Genomic DNA, 14,274 nt, shown 5'->3' on the forward strand with positions numbered 1-14,274 from the left:
AACTCTTATAATAGAGTCACCGGCTACGCACTACTAACCTAGTGAGTGTAATTTAAATCTACTTTTGCCATATATCGCCATTAAAATCTGACTATAAAAGCCATTATGACTGTTTTTATCGGTAATGCTTCAATAAAAGGCGTAAGTGTAAGAGCCGTATAAATCGGCAAACTAAACAATGACCAGAGCAGTTTCGCTCCACATTTCTACGCGGCATGTTTTTTATTTAGTGTGGAAAAAAGAAAATACGTTTTTTATCACAGTTATTAGAACACCACGCGTTGGACAGCACGTCTTCTTAATTAAAACTGAAACAGTGCCAGTGTACCTAAATCTGTTGGACATGTATTTATGTAATACCTCGACCCGAATACTATCCAGATATGTTTTATTCGTAACATGTGTGAAAAACGCCTCAACGAGCCTGCCTTCATTTGGTGAGTCTTACTTTTATATGAAGTCGAGTCACTCTTCGAATACAGCCACCGCCATCTACATCAGATGTAGACAACTTGAGGGCTTCAGCCATGGAGCTATTGTACATGCTCTTCTCAACACATAAAAATGTTTACTACACGCACATTTTGGAACGTGTTTTTTTTTATTGGTGTGCGTGATCGCGTCTACACACACACGCGTAAGGAAGGTCGTAAAAACAGTCATTGAAAAGCTTCAGCTGTTCGCCGCTAGGTGGTGCTGTTACGAAGGTTTATATCTTAGTTAATTGAGATTATAAGTTTATATAAAATTGGCATTCTTTGTGTGATAGAATAATATTATTGTGTCATAATAATATTATTAGAAGAGAATGAAAATTAGTTAAATAGAATGAATGTCATTATTCCAATCAATTTTACTACAGTGATAATTATCATCAATAAATATATACTAGGAGGTAGGAAATCTAAGTACTCTTTTAATTCAAAGGTCAATAAAGCATAAGAGGCATTTTAAGTATTATAAGTGTGAAAATTGATATTAGATTTTTTTTTTATTTTATTCGTTTTCTATGTTATGTTGTAATTAGAATAAGATTGCTAATAGTCCCTAAAGCTCTAAATGATAATAATTCCATTATAAGTGACATAAATATTCGGAATGAGTAATATAATGTTAAGAGATAAGATAAATACTCTTACGTTTTTATTATCAATTAGAACAGGGAAGTCTAATTAGAATGGAATAGTATTAAATGATCTTATAGGAACAGAAGTCAAGACAATTTTGTCTTAATGCAGAAAAACGTTCTTGTGCCCGTTCTATTCACAATCATGTTAGTGTGGGTTTAAATTTGTGTGAAGTGGGAATATTTAAAAAAAAATCTATTATTTTAATTTGATAATTTAAAGGTAGTTTTTATGAGTATAGATAATAGGAAATATTTGGAGATGCATAATATTCCTTAAGACTATATTTAAACGTTATTTTCCGAAAAATATTATAAAAACCACAGTTCTTTCAAAATATATTATTTTTAAGAACGAATTTACTTGCCTAAGATACGAAGTTGAGTCTTTTTCATTATTTTAAAATGACCGTAGTCGGTGAATTTAGTCAAAGTTCAAGTTTTACTCCGGGGGTGTACCCCCTTTGCCCTCTCTCATCTAACTTCAGCCATTACTGGGGTCTTCCGTTCGTTCCAATTTCAAATTTGAAGCTGATGCCACGATATATGGCACCGCAGCTTTGGAAGGCATTGAGCGGGACCATAAAATGGATGAGGCAAAGGCAGCGCTATATACAGCCTATATTGTGATATCAATACTTTTTATGTCTCCCAACACAAAAACTACTCATATTTTATTAGGTTCCTGAAATATGTTTACGTTACGTTTCCTATATGCCTATTATACTACGACTGTATATGTAATATGTGCATGTAATTTAAAGTATTTTTTTTATAATAATTTTTTAATAACTTGAATGCAAATAAATTGAAGATTCCGTATTATACTTTAAATGTTTATCATTTTCATTATACAATATTAGACAAACATAATAGTAAGATAGTAATTTCATACATTTAATTTATCTAAAGTAGGTATGCACCACGTCTAGGTAGCTTAAAAATAATTCCTTAGAGTTGCAAGGCACGTCCGTTCGTTATTCCAGTCCGGCCAATTCCACCGTCTACACTCGGAGCTGAAATCTGAAATCATTCTTTTGGAGCACAAAGAGAAATAAAACTATATTGAAGCGAAGTAAATATATTTTTCGGTACCTACATTTGTCGAAAAATGAAACCAAATACAAATTGAAATAAGTTATATATTAACATTATAATTATTATAAAGTATTAACAATTGACAATTAATATGAATATAGGTATATAATTATCTACTTATCAGTCGTTAAGAATTATCCTTCGCAATTATACCTACTATATTATATTTATAAAAATAACTACGTAATTAATAGGTATATTCTTTTTTTTTGAAAATGATTTTTTTTTTTAAATATTAAGTATTTAGATGGTATTCAAAACATTGAACAATTGAATGATATTTCAGAATATGACTAAGTCATAATTGAGAATTACTATTCATTTGCCTTGGATTAAAATAAGGTATTACGAGAACAGTTTATAAAGGGTAAAATGTATGAATTATTTAATTTATATTTCCCGTCATACAATATTCATAAGTACAGTATTTATTTATATTGCTATATCTTAATAGCTCTACATATATACCTACAAATATTTAAGTAGATACAAGTATTTGGAATAAAAAATTAGCATTTTTTTTAGTTCTTATACAAAAGTTACTCATTCATTTAAATTTTATTAGATACTATTATCACAAAACGAGTTTAGTTCAATAGTAAGGAAATGGTATTTACTTTTGATATCTTACATGTGTGAGGACTCCATATAAAAATACACTTATGTAGGTATAGATAATAATATAGATAATTAATAATAATAGATGTTTTTTTTTTTAGAAAATAGTTGTATTTAATTATGAATACATTATTTCTATTAACTCTATAGTTTACTAAGTAATTATACTGAAAATTACACAGAGTAATTTTCTATTTACGATATGCATACGAACATAACCCTAAATGCTAGCCAACAATGGATGGGCCATAACCCAAGTAAATATGTGACATATATTATAATAATACTGAAAATGTAAGGATCGTTGCCAAATATCACTAAGAGCTGCATCTATAAACTTCTTAATTTAATTAAACCAAATCCTTTCAAGAGTTCGAATCAAATAAGATGGCATGTCAAGATACAATGTTTTCGTCGAATGCCAGACGTGTGCAGTTGTTCAGTATTTATGTAATGTTTATTCTTAAAGTTGAAAGATAAATTCTAAAATTCTTTAGATTTTTCATATTGTTTAATAAGTATACCTATTGTATACCTTAGGTAGGTAATATATGTGTGCATAAAATAAACTTACATATTAATAATTTGTTCGCTTATTAATATTTCTTCGCTCTGGTACAAAAGACAAAAGCGCGACGTTGATTTCGAAAATTCGGCTTAAATTGGGGAAAAGAGTGTCTTAACACTACATTATTTATTTACATTGCCTACCCTGCTGTATGCGGGATATTTTTTCTAATAAGTACATATAATCAAAATTATTTAAAAAGTAACATAAATAGGCATATTAATACCTGCGGCAATAACAACGCCACCTCACCTCATACATATCTACCTATAGGTATCTAAACATATTATACTCGATAAGTGACCACGCATATCGTTGTAACATTATTTATTCTTCGTTATATCCCGTCACCAGAATATCTGAAGATAAATCTTCTTGCTTAATCTACAGAGATTCTTGTTCGGGTGAATAAATGTAATACTTTTGGCTTTATATTGAAGAGCTTTTACTTTAATAAGTATGAGAAGGTTCTTAAATAAAATATACTTGAAATGACATATGTATTACGTGATTCATCAAGATTTACTAAATAAGTAAGTATATATTATGTTTAAAAATATTTTTTACCTTCACACTGTAGCGGGTTAGCAGGTTAGGCAGAATAAACCAAGGAACCTAGTGGTAAAACTCTCCGTTCTCATTAAGACAATTTCGTTGCCCACTTTCTGTAACTTATTGTACTTATGTTAAATGGTGAAACTCGATGCCGCTTTACTTCTTTACCAGAGCAAGAAAATGGAAATATTAAATATTTCATTTTCTCGGATGGAATGCGAACCCACAACTAGTCACGTTCACGAATATTTTTATAAGTTTATATGTGTTACTTTTTTTTAATGAAAATAATGACTTCTTTTACTCACATATTTTTCTTACTTATTTATTTTTTCTTTTTTTTTGTACATGGTAAGTCTATAATATATTCAATGGTTGGTTCACATTACGTATTCTATCACGTTTTAAATTTTAATTTCCAACTTTACTGGCAGCAAAAAATTAATTAGCAACTTATTAAAATCTATAGTAATATCATTATATCTATAATAATAATAATAAACAAAATAAAATACACAATTCATAAGTTCGAATAGAACAAAAATATTCGCTCACTAGAATATTATATATAGAATTGTATCTTTTTCCTTGTGGGTCGTGTTTTTCGTGGCAGCCCGGAACACTCATGCAAAATGTATTTGCTTGCTTTCGTAAAATTTGTATCAGACGGGGATAGTTTGCGTCCCTCCCTAAATAAACTTCATATTTTCTTGAGGATATCTCTTTGAGAATTCAGTCCCGAAGTGGAATGGGCAAATGACACGCGATCAACAACATAATATTTTATTTATCAGTACAAATTTGTTTTTACATCTACTTATATATAATTTAATAGTATAACAATAAACAAAAATGCCGTACCTAATTTTTAATAATAAAATAATATTTACAATAGTAAATTAACTTCTTAGATAACCTACTTTTAGGTATAGATGTCCCTCAAAAACAAAATAAAAGTATATAAAAAAATTGTAATTAGATCCCAAAGTAAAGTCCAAAGCACGTAAAAAATAATGTTTGTTATTATTTTTAAAGGTTATTAAAATCACACAATCCTTTATTTTAGGAAGTTTCACTTTCTTTAAATAAAAAACACGTAAATCCAACATAAAACTTACAATGGCAGTCAATAAAAAAATCGAGACCCAATTTTTTTAAATTGCTACCTGTTTACCTTGCATCGATGGCACCAGCTTTTTAGATACAATTTTATTATCCTAGTTAAAAACACTGTTTTTGTTAAAAGTGAAAGCTAAAATAACGCAAGTCTATTGTATAAACATACCTACCTACTAGAAGAATAATGAGAATTTAACTAAATCTTCTTTTACAGCGAACCTCACTCTGGAATATTTTTATTTTACGTACGCAGTTGTAATTTGACTTGAGAGGTAAAAGTTAGATGAACACACATTATTTTACCTTTTCGTTTTATCTCGGACTAGCAAAATGGCTAAAACATACGAGCAACGAGAAAAGTTGTTTAACGTGTTCAGTAGGTAGGTACTAGCACAATAATTGCCTCCCCTAGATAAAGAACCTTTATTCTCTAGCCTGCAGGTGAATGCAAATACTGAAACTGTCATTGAGATAACAGCTTTATATGCTTGCATTTTATATATATATTAAATGTCGTTGTCTTCAAAGATATATAAATTATATTTTATTATACATAGGTACACCTTATCTTAAATTAGCTATAGAAATAATAATTTTATAAATAACAATTTATAATAAAATAATTTGGTTCTCACTAGCAAAGTAGGCAGAGGAAACTTGGGAATGTAGTGTTTAAACACTCTGTCCCCTAGTATTACATATATTTTTGCCACTCACAAATAAATTACCATAAAAAATATCTAAAAATACATATAAATATATAAATAAAAGGCGTCCAAGAGTCTGTATCATTATGTAAATGTTCCTTTTTAATCTTCACAATACAATCGCAAATATCTGATCCAATGCAAGTCACGCACTTCCCAATATCTGCATGTAAATAGGAACTCGCAACCCCGTCCCGTCGAGCGGAACCCTGAAACAAAAGAAATTGGTTTCATGAACATGTTTGCGTTACTCGACGTTTTCCTTAATGGTTGTTTATCTCACAAGATTCAATAGAGCACGCAATCTTTCATATGGCTGTCTTGGTTGATTGTTAAGATAAATTTGTTCTTTTTATTTAGTTTAGTAGGGTAAGGGAACCCGGGAACCTAGTTTTAAAACACTCTGTTCTCATTAAGAAAATTGAGTTCTCGAATTTCTGTCAAATTCTTGTGGCATTGCATATACAGTGGCGAAACTCAACGCTGTGCTTTGCAAGTAAGCAATAAATTATGTGCAATGTCTCGAAATGAATAAAGTAGAGATTAGAGTGTCTTAACACCAGGTGAAGCTGATTTATTTTTTCTTAATTACAGTGAAACATATTAGCCTTAAGTTAGTTTTGTAATTAGAACATTGACTAAACATTAAATTAACATAATTTACTAATAACTTTTTTATAAAAGATACCTTATATAAAAATATTTAAAATATTTCTTAAATAAAATCTTATAAGACTGGCTCAGCGTTCTTTGCCCCTCCAATCATTAAGGCGAATTAATTGATGATAACAATCTTTTCTTCTTGAATGTTGTTTTGATAGTAATTTAGATTCACATCACCCAATATTTAGTGTCTCATTTTAGGTAACAGGAGAAAGTGATTTAAATAAATAAATAAATAAATAACACACATTTTTTTTAAATATTAAAAAATACTGTGAGCCGAGTAGGTCGAGAAAAAATATTGTTAAAACACTCCGTTCCCCATTTTCCACCGAATTTTTCGAGGCATCGTGTGTTGACTAGCGAAAATCAACGCCGGGTTTTGGTGCTAGAGTTTAAGAAATAATAATTCATTCCCTCGAGTGGGAATCGAACCCACAACCGTCGTTACAGTCGCACCTATGTGCCCCTGCCCGACGACCACTATATCTCTATACTTATAGAAAATCTATTAATTTAGGTAGATATGTTCAACGCAATAGAATGCCTGACTGTAAGTAGTTACTAATACACGAAATATACGAATACTAAATATTCTGCCTATTCGTGGATCGTGACAGGATCTATAAGATCGTATTATTTACTTTATACCTATATAATACGCTTGTATTAGCTCAAAGATTTTTTCCCGCATAGTAGGGTTGGCAGAGAGAGACAGGGAGAGACAGAGAGAGATAGAGAGAGAGAGAGGGAGAATTGGCATCGTGTTTAAGGTCAGACGCTGTCTCACTGTCTGATCCATGACAGGAAAATGTATACCTACTTATGCATAAGTATATTTTTTTTGTACGCTTCAAGCTATTGCAGAGTAGACAGAGAAAACCTGTGGACCTAGTGTAAGACAATTCCCATCTCCATTCTAGTTCCCATTAAAACATTTACCTTCCTCACTTTTCGCCGAAAACTCGAGGCATTGGCATGTTAAGTGGCGGAGTTCAACGCAGCGCATTGCCTCGTTATATAAATATCTATTGCACCACTATAATTTATTTGATATATATTTACATATATGAATTTCTTAAAGTGACTTATATTATAAACATCGCAATGTAAATTATGAAAGGGTATTTAAAATTTTATTCTCAGGTAACACTAATACAAAGGTTTTGTAAATGTTAAATGCAAAATTGTACTGAATTTAGTCGATTCCTATGTTAATTTTACATCACTCCACTCTAAGAATTATAATATTTCGGCGCTTATCAACTAATTCGGATAATTGAGTGAATTGAACCTCTTGTTTCATTTATTATGTTTTCGAAGCGCTTTACGAGTTGGTGTAATTAAAACCGTGTTGTAAAATTCATCTCTTGGCTTCTATTTTGTTTGTTGTAATAATTGTTGTTTATAGACACCATTGCCTTTGGTGCAGTTGGTTAAAAGTGTATAGTTTGTTAAAATATATAGTGGATATGGTTATATCAAACTTTTGGTGATGTTGTGCGGCGTTAGATTAAGCATTGTTTTTTCAATAGTAAAATGGAGAGCGGAGAGTTAAATTATAACTTATCAAATGTGTGTAAGTATACAATTCTTTCTCGATTTTTCTAAATATTTAAATAATAAAATTAATTTAAACTAAAACCCAAGAAATCTCGACTTAATTCGTTTGGCGAGCATTTTGTCTTTTAAAGAGTGACCTCGTTTTATGTGGGGAATTCAAGGTCTCATTTAAGCGCCTCTATTGTTTTGCCTATGCGAATGAACCTCTCGTAGGGCAGGTGTAGACTTGCGATAGTAGAATATTTTATATTACAAGTAGATATATTTACCGATATAGGTATAATATACACATCTGCTTTGCCTGTATAACGAAGCGTCGCTAAGTTCCATCAACTAAGTAGAAAATATTTAAATAATTATATTGTTTAAAGTAATTTTAATTACTTAATCAATAGATTTTACTATTTTCAAGATTATTAGCAATTAAAAGATTTGTTTTATATGCACCACATTTGCACAATAAAATGATGAATATTTTCTTTTGGTTTCTAATTATATATCGTAAGTCTACACAATACTTGTAAGGGTAGAGCTACGTACAATTACAAGGGTATATAGGAGATAATTATGCCCCGCGGCCCGCACCCCTCTGACCCTTGTTCTGAGTTTAATCCGTTTAAACTTTTATTTACTTTAACCATTTGGATTAATGTGATTAATATAAAACCTTACAAGCCTTTAATTTAGACCTGTGAGTATTCGATCCCATAAAGTTTAAAAAATAATGTTATTTTCAAAAGCTACACTAATATTTACAATTTAAACGCAATATCCGCAGCATTAACAATATATTTAAGGTGAACATCTGTTTTAGTGTCGCTTCGAACGTGTAATTTTACGCAACACTCAGTTTACACGTACTTTCACTTCGCCGTACGAAAATAAGTTTGCAGATATATTCAAAACTCCCATAATATCATTGTTATATAGTACGCTATAATGAAAATTTACTAAAAAAATACAATCTATTGCTAGTATCTTAGCTAATTATATAATTATGATAATTAATTTACCCCATACTCTTTTTAAAAATGTAATGTAAGTACATCTTTTAATTACAATTAAAATAAATAAGTTACCTATAATTATACCCATTGTATCAAAAGTATAAAATCAGTTAAAAACCGGATATTCTCTATATGCAACTGCATTTGCCGTCGGCCATGTTGCCGACCCGTCTTCGTATACGCGTGCAATGTTTCCGTCCTTTTCTCTCTTATGTAAGATGTTGATTCATCTCTTTCCCTCTCAACCGGCGGCCCCTGCACCCAATTAGAGTAATACGCATGCGTATCGTGTCAATGTCAAATCAATCTTATGCTGATGCAACCGACTCTCTATTTATCTCATTTTCACAACTATTTTACAAAGTCAAATGAAAACTGTAATACTAATAATATTTTATTTGTTTTAGTATTATACATATTGATAGAATATTCGCTGTATAATAAATATACTATCGAAATTCATCCGTTTAGAAAATAAAAACCTAATAAGTAGGTACATTCATAAAAATCTACTATAATGTTAACATTACATTTAACTACTATGTTAAAGCTACTTTCGATTTCATCGTAGTTCACTGTGAACTTCTAGTAGCAATATTTATATAAATATTAAGCTTAAATTAAATTACTGATCTGTCCTATAATATTTTTTAAATATTCATTTCTTTAACATAATTTTAATTAACCAAATCAACAACAAAAACAACAATTTATCTGCCATCCTTTGTATTACAGTACACATTGTTAAATATTTAGCTATAGAACGGGAGCCGACATATTTTTACGGGTGGCGAGACCTCATTACTATCTTATTACGTACAGTGTCGGCTCGGGCCCCGATGAGCCGAAACACATCCAATTTCCAACTTCCCATTTATTGATATTGACTCTGTGAGGACGCTCCGTAAATGAACCCCGATGCCGCTGAGCTGGATGAGCCTTAATTAAAATATTTGTGGTTTAATGATTTGTTATAATTTGTGTGTGTTTTGTTTTTGTTTGTTTTTAGGAATTTTGTGTTGTTTGTTTGTTGTAGTTTTTTTTTGTTTAATTTTGTTTTTGTTGTGTTAGTTAGAGATATATAAGATAAGCAAGCGTCTTCAAAGCGCTTTATAGCTTTATTGTTATTTTACATGTAGAGTGTTACGGATATTCTCCTGTATTTTTAAATAAAATTAGCTAGAAGCAGCGCAGCACCCTGATTTAAATATTGCAATTTTAAAAATATATTTTTTATGCAAAAACTTAAATTAAAAATAACATAATTAACATTCTTTATATCTTCTTTAGTTATAAATCTTCATACTTTGTTTTACTTGGAAATTCATTGTTTATTTCATAAAAAACATTATTAATGAATTATTATTATTAATGTTTGTCGATAGATTATAAATCCTACTTATATCTTAACGTGGGTGTACACAGCTTCAGTAACAGCATGAACCATCATTATATATTTTTGATATTCTAATGAGATAAATTATTATTTACAGTTTATTATTAATTAATTGTTCTCATACATATGAGGTAACTTAGGATTCCGTTTTTTTTCGTTACCGCTGACTCCTCTCTTACTGCTCCTCTACACTCCTCAAAGTTTAACTCCGATTGCGCGTTGACTGTCAGTTACTATCGGAAAACAATTATAGGTACCTATATAGAGAGATAACGTGGCTATTTAGACATGTTCAAATGAATTTTTTAATGGATCTGAACTAATTTGCTATAAATTATAAATATTTACAATTATTAAGTCAATTCTAGTTCAGCTAAATCACGTTTGTATATTTCGCGGTATCACTTATTATCATCAAACCTAACGCCAGATAAGCTCGAGGTGATACGTGACTTGAGAAAAATAGTCATTTTGCTACCACATTCTGATTTGTAAGCACGACGCATACCATATCGATGCATATATATACATACATACATATGTCGATTTCGTTAATAATAAACTTCCATACTATGTTCATAGGTAGTAGTTTATATTTTATAGGTATGATTACATATATTAATTTATGAAAAGGGATACGCAGAGGGAATCTAGTGTTAAGACATACGGGCATACGGGTACGCGACCCCGGATCCTCGAGCCGCCACTCTTACATCCTCATCCAGTCCGTAAGAATGGTGTCCTAACTCCCCCCCTTCCCCTCCTCTTTTCCTGAGCACTCTCCTTTTACCTATCCTACCCCTTCTATTTTCCTCTCCCCTCGGTTTTTCCCCACAAAGGGGTTTTGGAGGTCAGACGGCAGTCGCTCCATTTAAAAACCGCCAACCGCCACTTAAATGAACCGACAGAAAAAAAGACTGGGTACGGCTAGGGCGTCGCCGCAAAACGACGCGCAGGCACATCGCCCTACACCTGCGACAAGTGGGCAAGGGCTACCGTGTCATGTACGGGCACGGCTAAAGACGCTAGTACCCAGACGGAAACTCCGCTTTGCAACGTGGAATATTGGCTCTCTGACCGGACGATGCAGGGAACTCGCAGATGTACTCATGAGACGTCGGGTCCAGTGTGCCTTCCTCCAGGAAACACGCTGGAAGGGCAATAAGTCCCGTAACATCGGACAGGGTTACCGACTTATATACACTGGGTCACCTTCGGGTAGAAACGGTGTAGCGGTAGTGCTTTCTGAAGAGCTTCAGAATGGGCTCCTTGAAGTTGACCGTCGCTCCGACCGCTTGATGCGAGTGAGGGTACTGATTGAGGGCGTTATCACAAACTTAATCAGTGCCTATGCTCCCCAGGCGGGATGTAGCGCGGCCGAAAAGGAGACATTCTGGGAGCAGTATGAAGGGGTGCTACTTGCTGTGCCGTGTACCGAAGTGGTCTTAGTTGGGGGGGACTTGAACGGGCACGTCGGTAAGGCTGCTGAGCCGTATGAACGTGTTCACGGGGGTTTTGGGCACGGTCTTCGCAATGCAGAGGGAGAAAACATTCTGAGAACCTGTATTGCGTCTGATCTGGCCGTCGTGAATACGTTCTTCCAAAAGAATTCTCAGCACCTTATCACGTATAAGTGCGGGTCCCACTCAACTCAAATAGACTACTTATTGACCAGACGGTGTCATATGGGCAGGGTAACTAACTGTAAGGTCATTCCAGGCGAAAGCCTAACGGCCCAACATCGTCTTCTTGTCATGGACTTTAACGTCACTCCGAAGAAGAAAGTAGCCGAGAAACGTAGGCCTCGGATCAAGTGGTGGTTGCTGAATGGACCGATGCAGACCGACTTCCTGGCAGAGGTGAAAAGTCATAATCTTTCGACTAACACCGAGACTGCTCAGGATGCTTGGGATCGGGCTCAGTCGGCAATCATTGCGACAGGCAGGCGAGTTCTTGGCGTTTCTAGGGGAGGACGTGTCATCGACAAGGAGACATGGTGGTGGAATGACGAGGTCCAGGAGGTGACTCGTGAAAAGAAGGCTGCCTTTAAGAAGTGGCAGGAATCCAACTCTCCTGAAGACAGACTGGAGTACACAGTAGCTAAACGTGCCAGTAAAAGAGCTGTAGCCAGAGCCCGCAGTGAGAGTTTGTCACCATTGTATGATAAACTTGAAACTGTGGAGGGGCAGAAGCTCATTTACAAACTGGCACGTTCCCGGGATAAAGTGACGCAAGATATCGCAAAATGTCTTTGCGTCAGAGATTCCCAGGGCACGCTGCTCTGTAATCATGACTCTGTGAAGGAGAGGTGGAGAAGCTACTTCCAGGAGTTGCTGAATACTCAGCACCCATGCAGTCTTCATCACGACCCACCGCCTAACCTCGGACTTATTGCCCCAATAACCCTTGACGAAACACGTAATTGCCTTCGACGCATGAAGAACGGAAAAGCGGTGGGACCTGACGACATTCCGATCGAAGCGTGGAAATCGTTGGGCTCTCTTGGTGTGCTCATGCTTACTGACCTTTTTAACCATATCTTGAACACTGGTAAGATGCCGCATCAGTGGCGGCTTAGCTTTATTACCCCTATTTACAAGGGAAGGGGCAGTGTTCAAGATTGTGGTAGTTATAGGGGCTTTAAGCTTATGAGTCATACCATGAAGCTCTTCGAGCGCATGATCGACCTCAGGCTCCGCCGAGAGTGTACTGTCTCTGTGTCTCAGTATGGATTTCAGCCAGGATCGGGCACCTTGGACGCCATTTTCGCCCTCAGAACTTTGATGGAGGCATACAGGGAAAAAAGGAGAGCTCTGCACGTGGTCTTTTTAGATCTGCAGAAGGCCTTTGACTGTGTGCCTCGTCAGTGTATCTGGTGGGCATTGCGATCCAAAGGGATCCCTGAGGCCTATATTGAGATTATCAGGGGCATGTACCACGATTCCGCTTCTATGGTTAGGACTGCTGTTGGCGACACTAGACCCTTCCCGATTACAGTGGGGGTTCACCAGGGCTCGGCTCTTAGTCCGTTCTTATTCAATGTAGTGCTCGATACTGTCTCGGCTCACATCCAGGACCAGCCTCCATGGCTGATGATGTATGCCGATGACATAGCACTCATTGCCGAGAACCGACTGACGCTGGAGCGTAAAGTGAACCTCTGGAAGGGTACGCTTGAGAACGGCGGTCTTAAACTAAATGTGTCGAAGACAGAGTACATGGCCTGCGGGAGCCGGGACTCGAGCACCATCCTTATAGGTCCTGAGCCAGCCGTTAAGTCGGAGAAGTTCAGGTACCTTGGATCCGTTATGCACGAGTCTGGAGGCATCGACCACGATGTCCATGGCCGGATAAGTGCTGCTTGGGCCAAATGGCGGGAGGTCACTGGTGTGGTCTGCGACCGCAGAATACCGCCCAAGCTCAAGGGGCTGATATACAAGAGCATCGTCCGACCGGTTCTTTTATACGGCAGCGAATGTTGGCCAGCACTATCTCGGCACACTCAGGAGCTTCACGTCACGGAAATGAAGATGCTGAGGTGGATGTGCGGCGTAACGCGGTCTGACCGCATACGCAACACATTCATTCGAGGTAGTCTTGGGGTCCGTGACGTAGCGGATAAGCTCCAAGAGCGTCGCTTGAGATGGTTTGGCCACGTTACGCGCCGGCCTAAGAACTATGTCGGACGCAAGTGCCTTGCTATACAAGTCCCTGGGGCGCGACCTCCCGGACGCCCAAGGAAGCGCTGGTTGGATGTCGTGATGCAGGACATGAGAGCCAATGGTCTAACCACCGAGGACGCAAAAGATCGTGCAAAGTGGAGTAGGTTAAGTAGGAAGGCAGACCCTGGTAAT

At 35.2% G+C, this 14,274-nt stretch overlaps 1 long non-coding RNA gene across 1 annotated transcript in view; it reads left to right on the forward strand.

Annotated features, from left to right (window-relative positions):
• Nucleotides 1-204: 204 nt before the first annotated feature.
• LOC146540004 (uncharacterized) overlaps nucleotides 205-14,274 on the forward strand; it is a 74,387-nt gene continuing 60,317 nt past the window's right edge. The window contains exon 1 of the long non-coding RNA XR_014879484.1: nucleotides 205-437. This is a non-coding gene — a long non-coding RNA (uncharacterized LOC146540004). The remainder of the gene's footprint in view (nucleotides 438-14,274) is intronic.

Source organism: Heliconius melpomene, chromosome 3 (genome assembly GCF_056956725.1).
Source record: "Heliconius melpomene rosina isolate 202511_hmr_F chromosome 3, ASM5695672v1, whole genome shotgun sequence".
NCBI lineage: Eukaryota > Metazoa > Arthropoda > Insecta > Lepidoptera > Nymphalidae > Heliconius > Heliconius melpomene.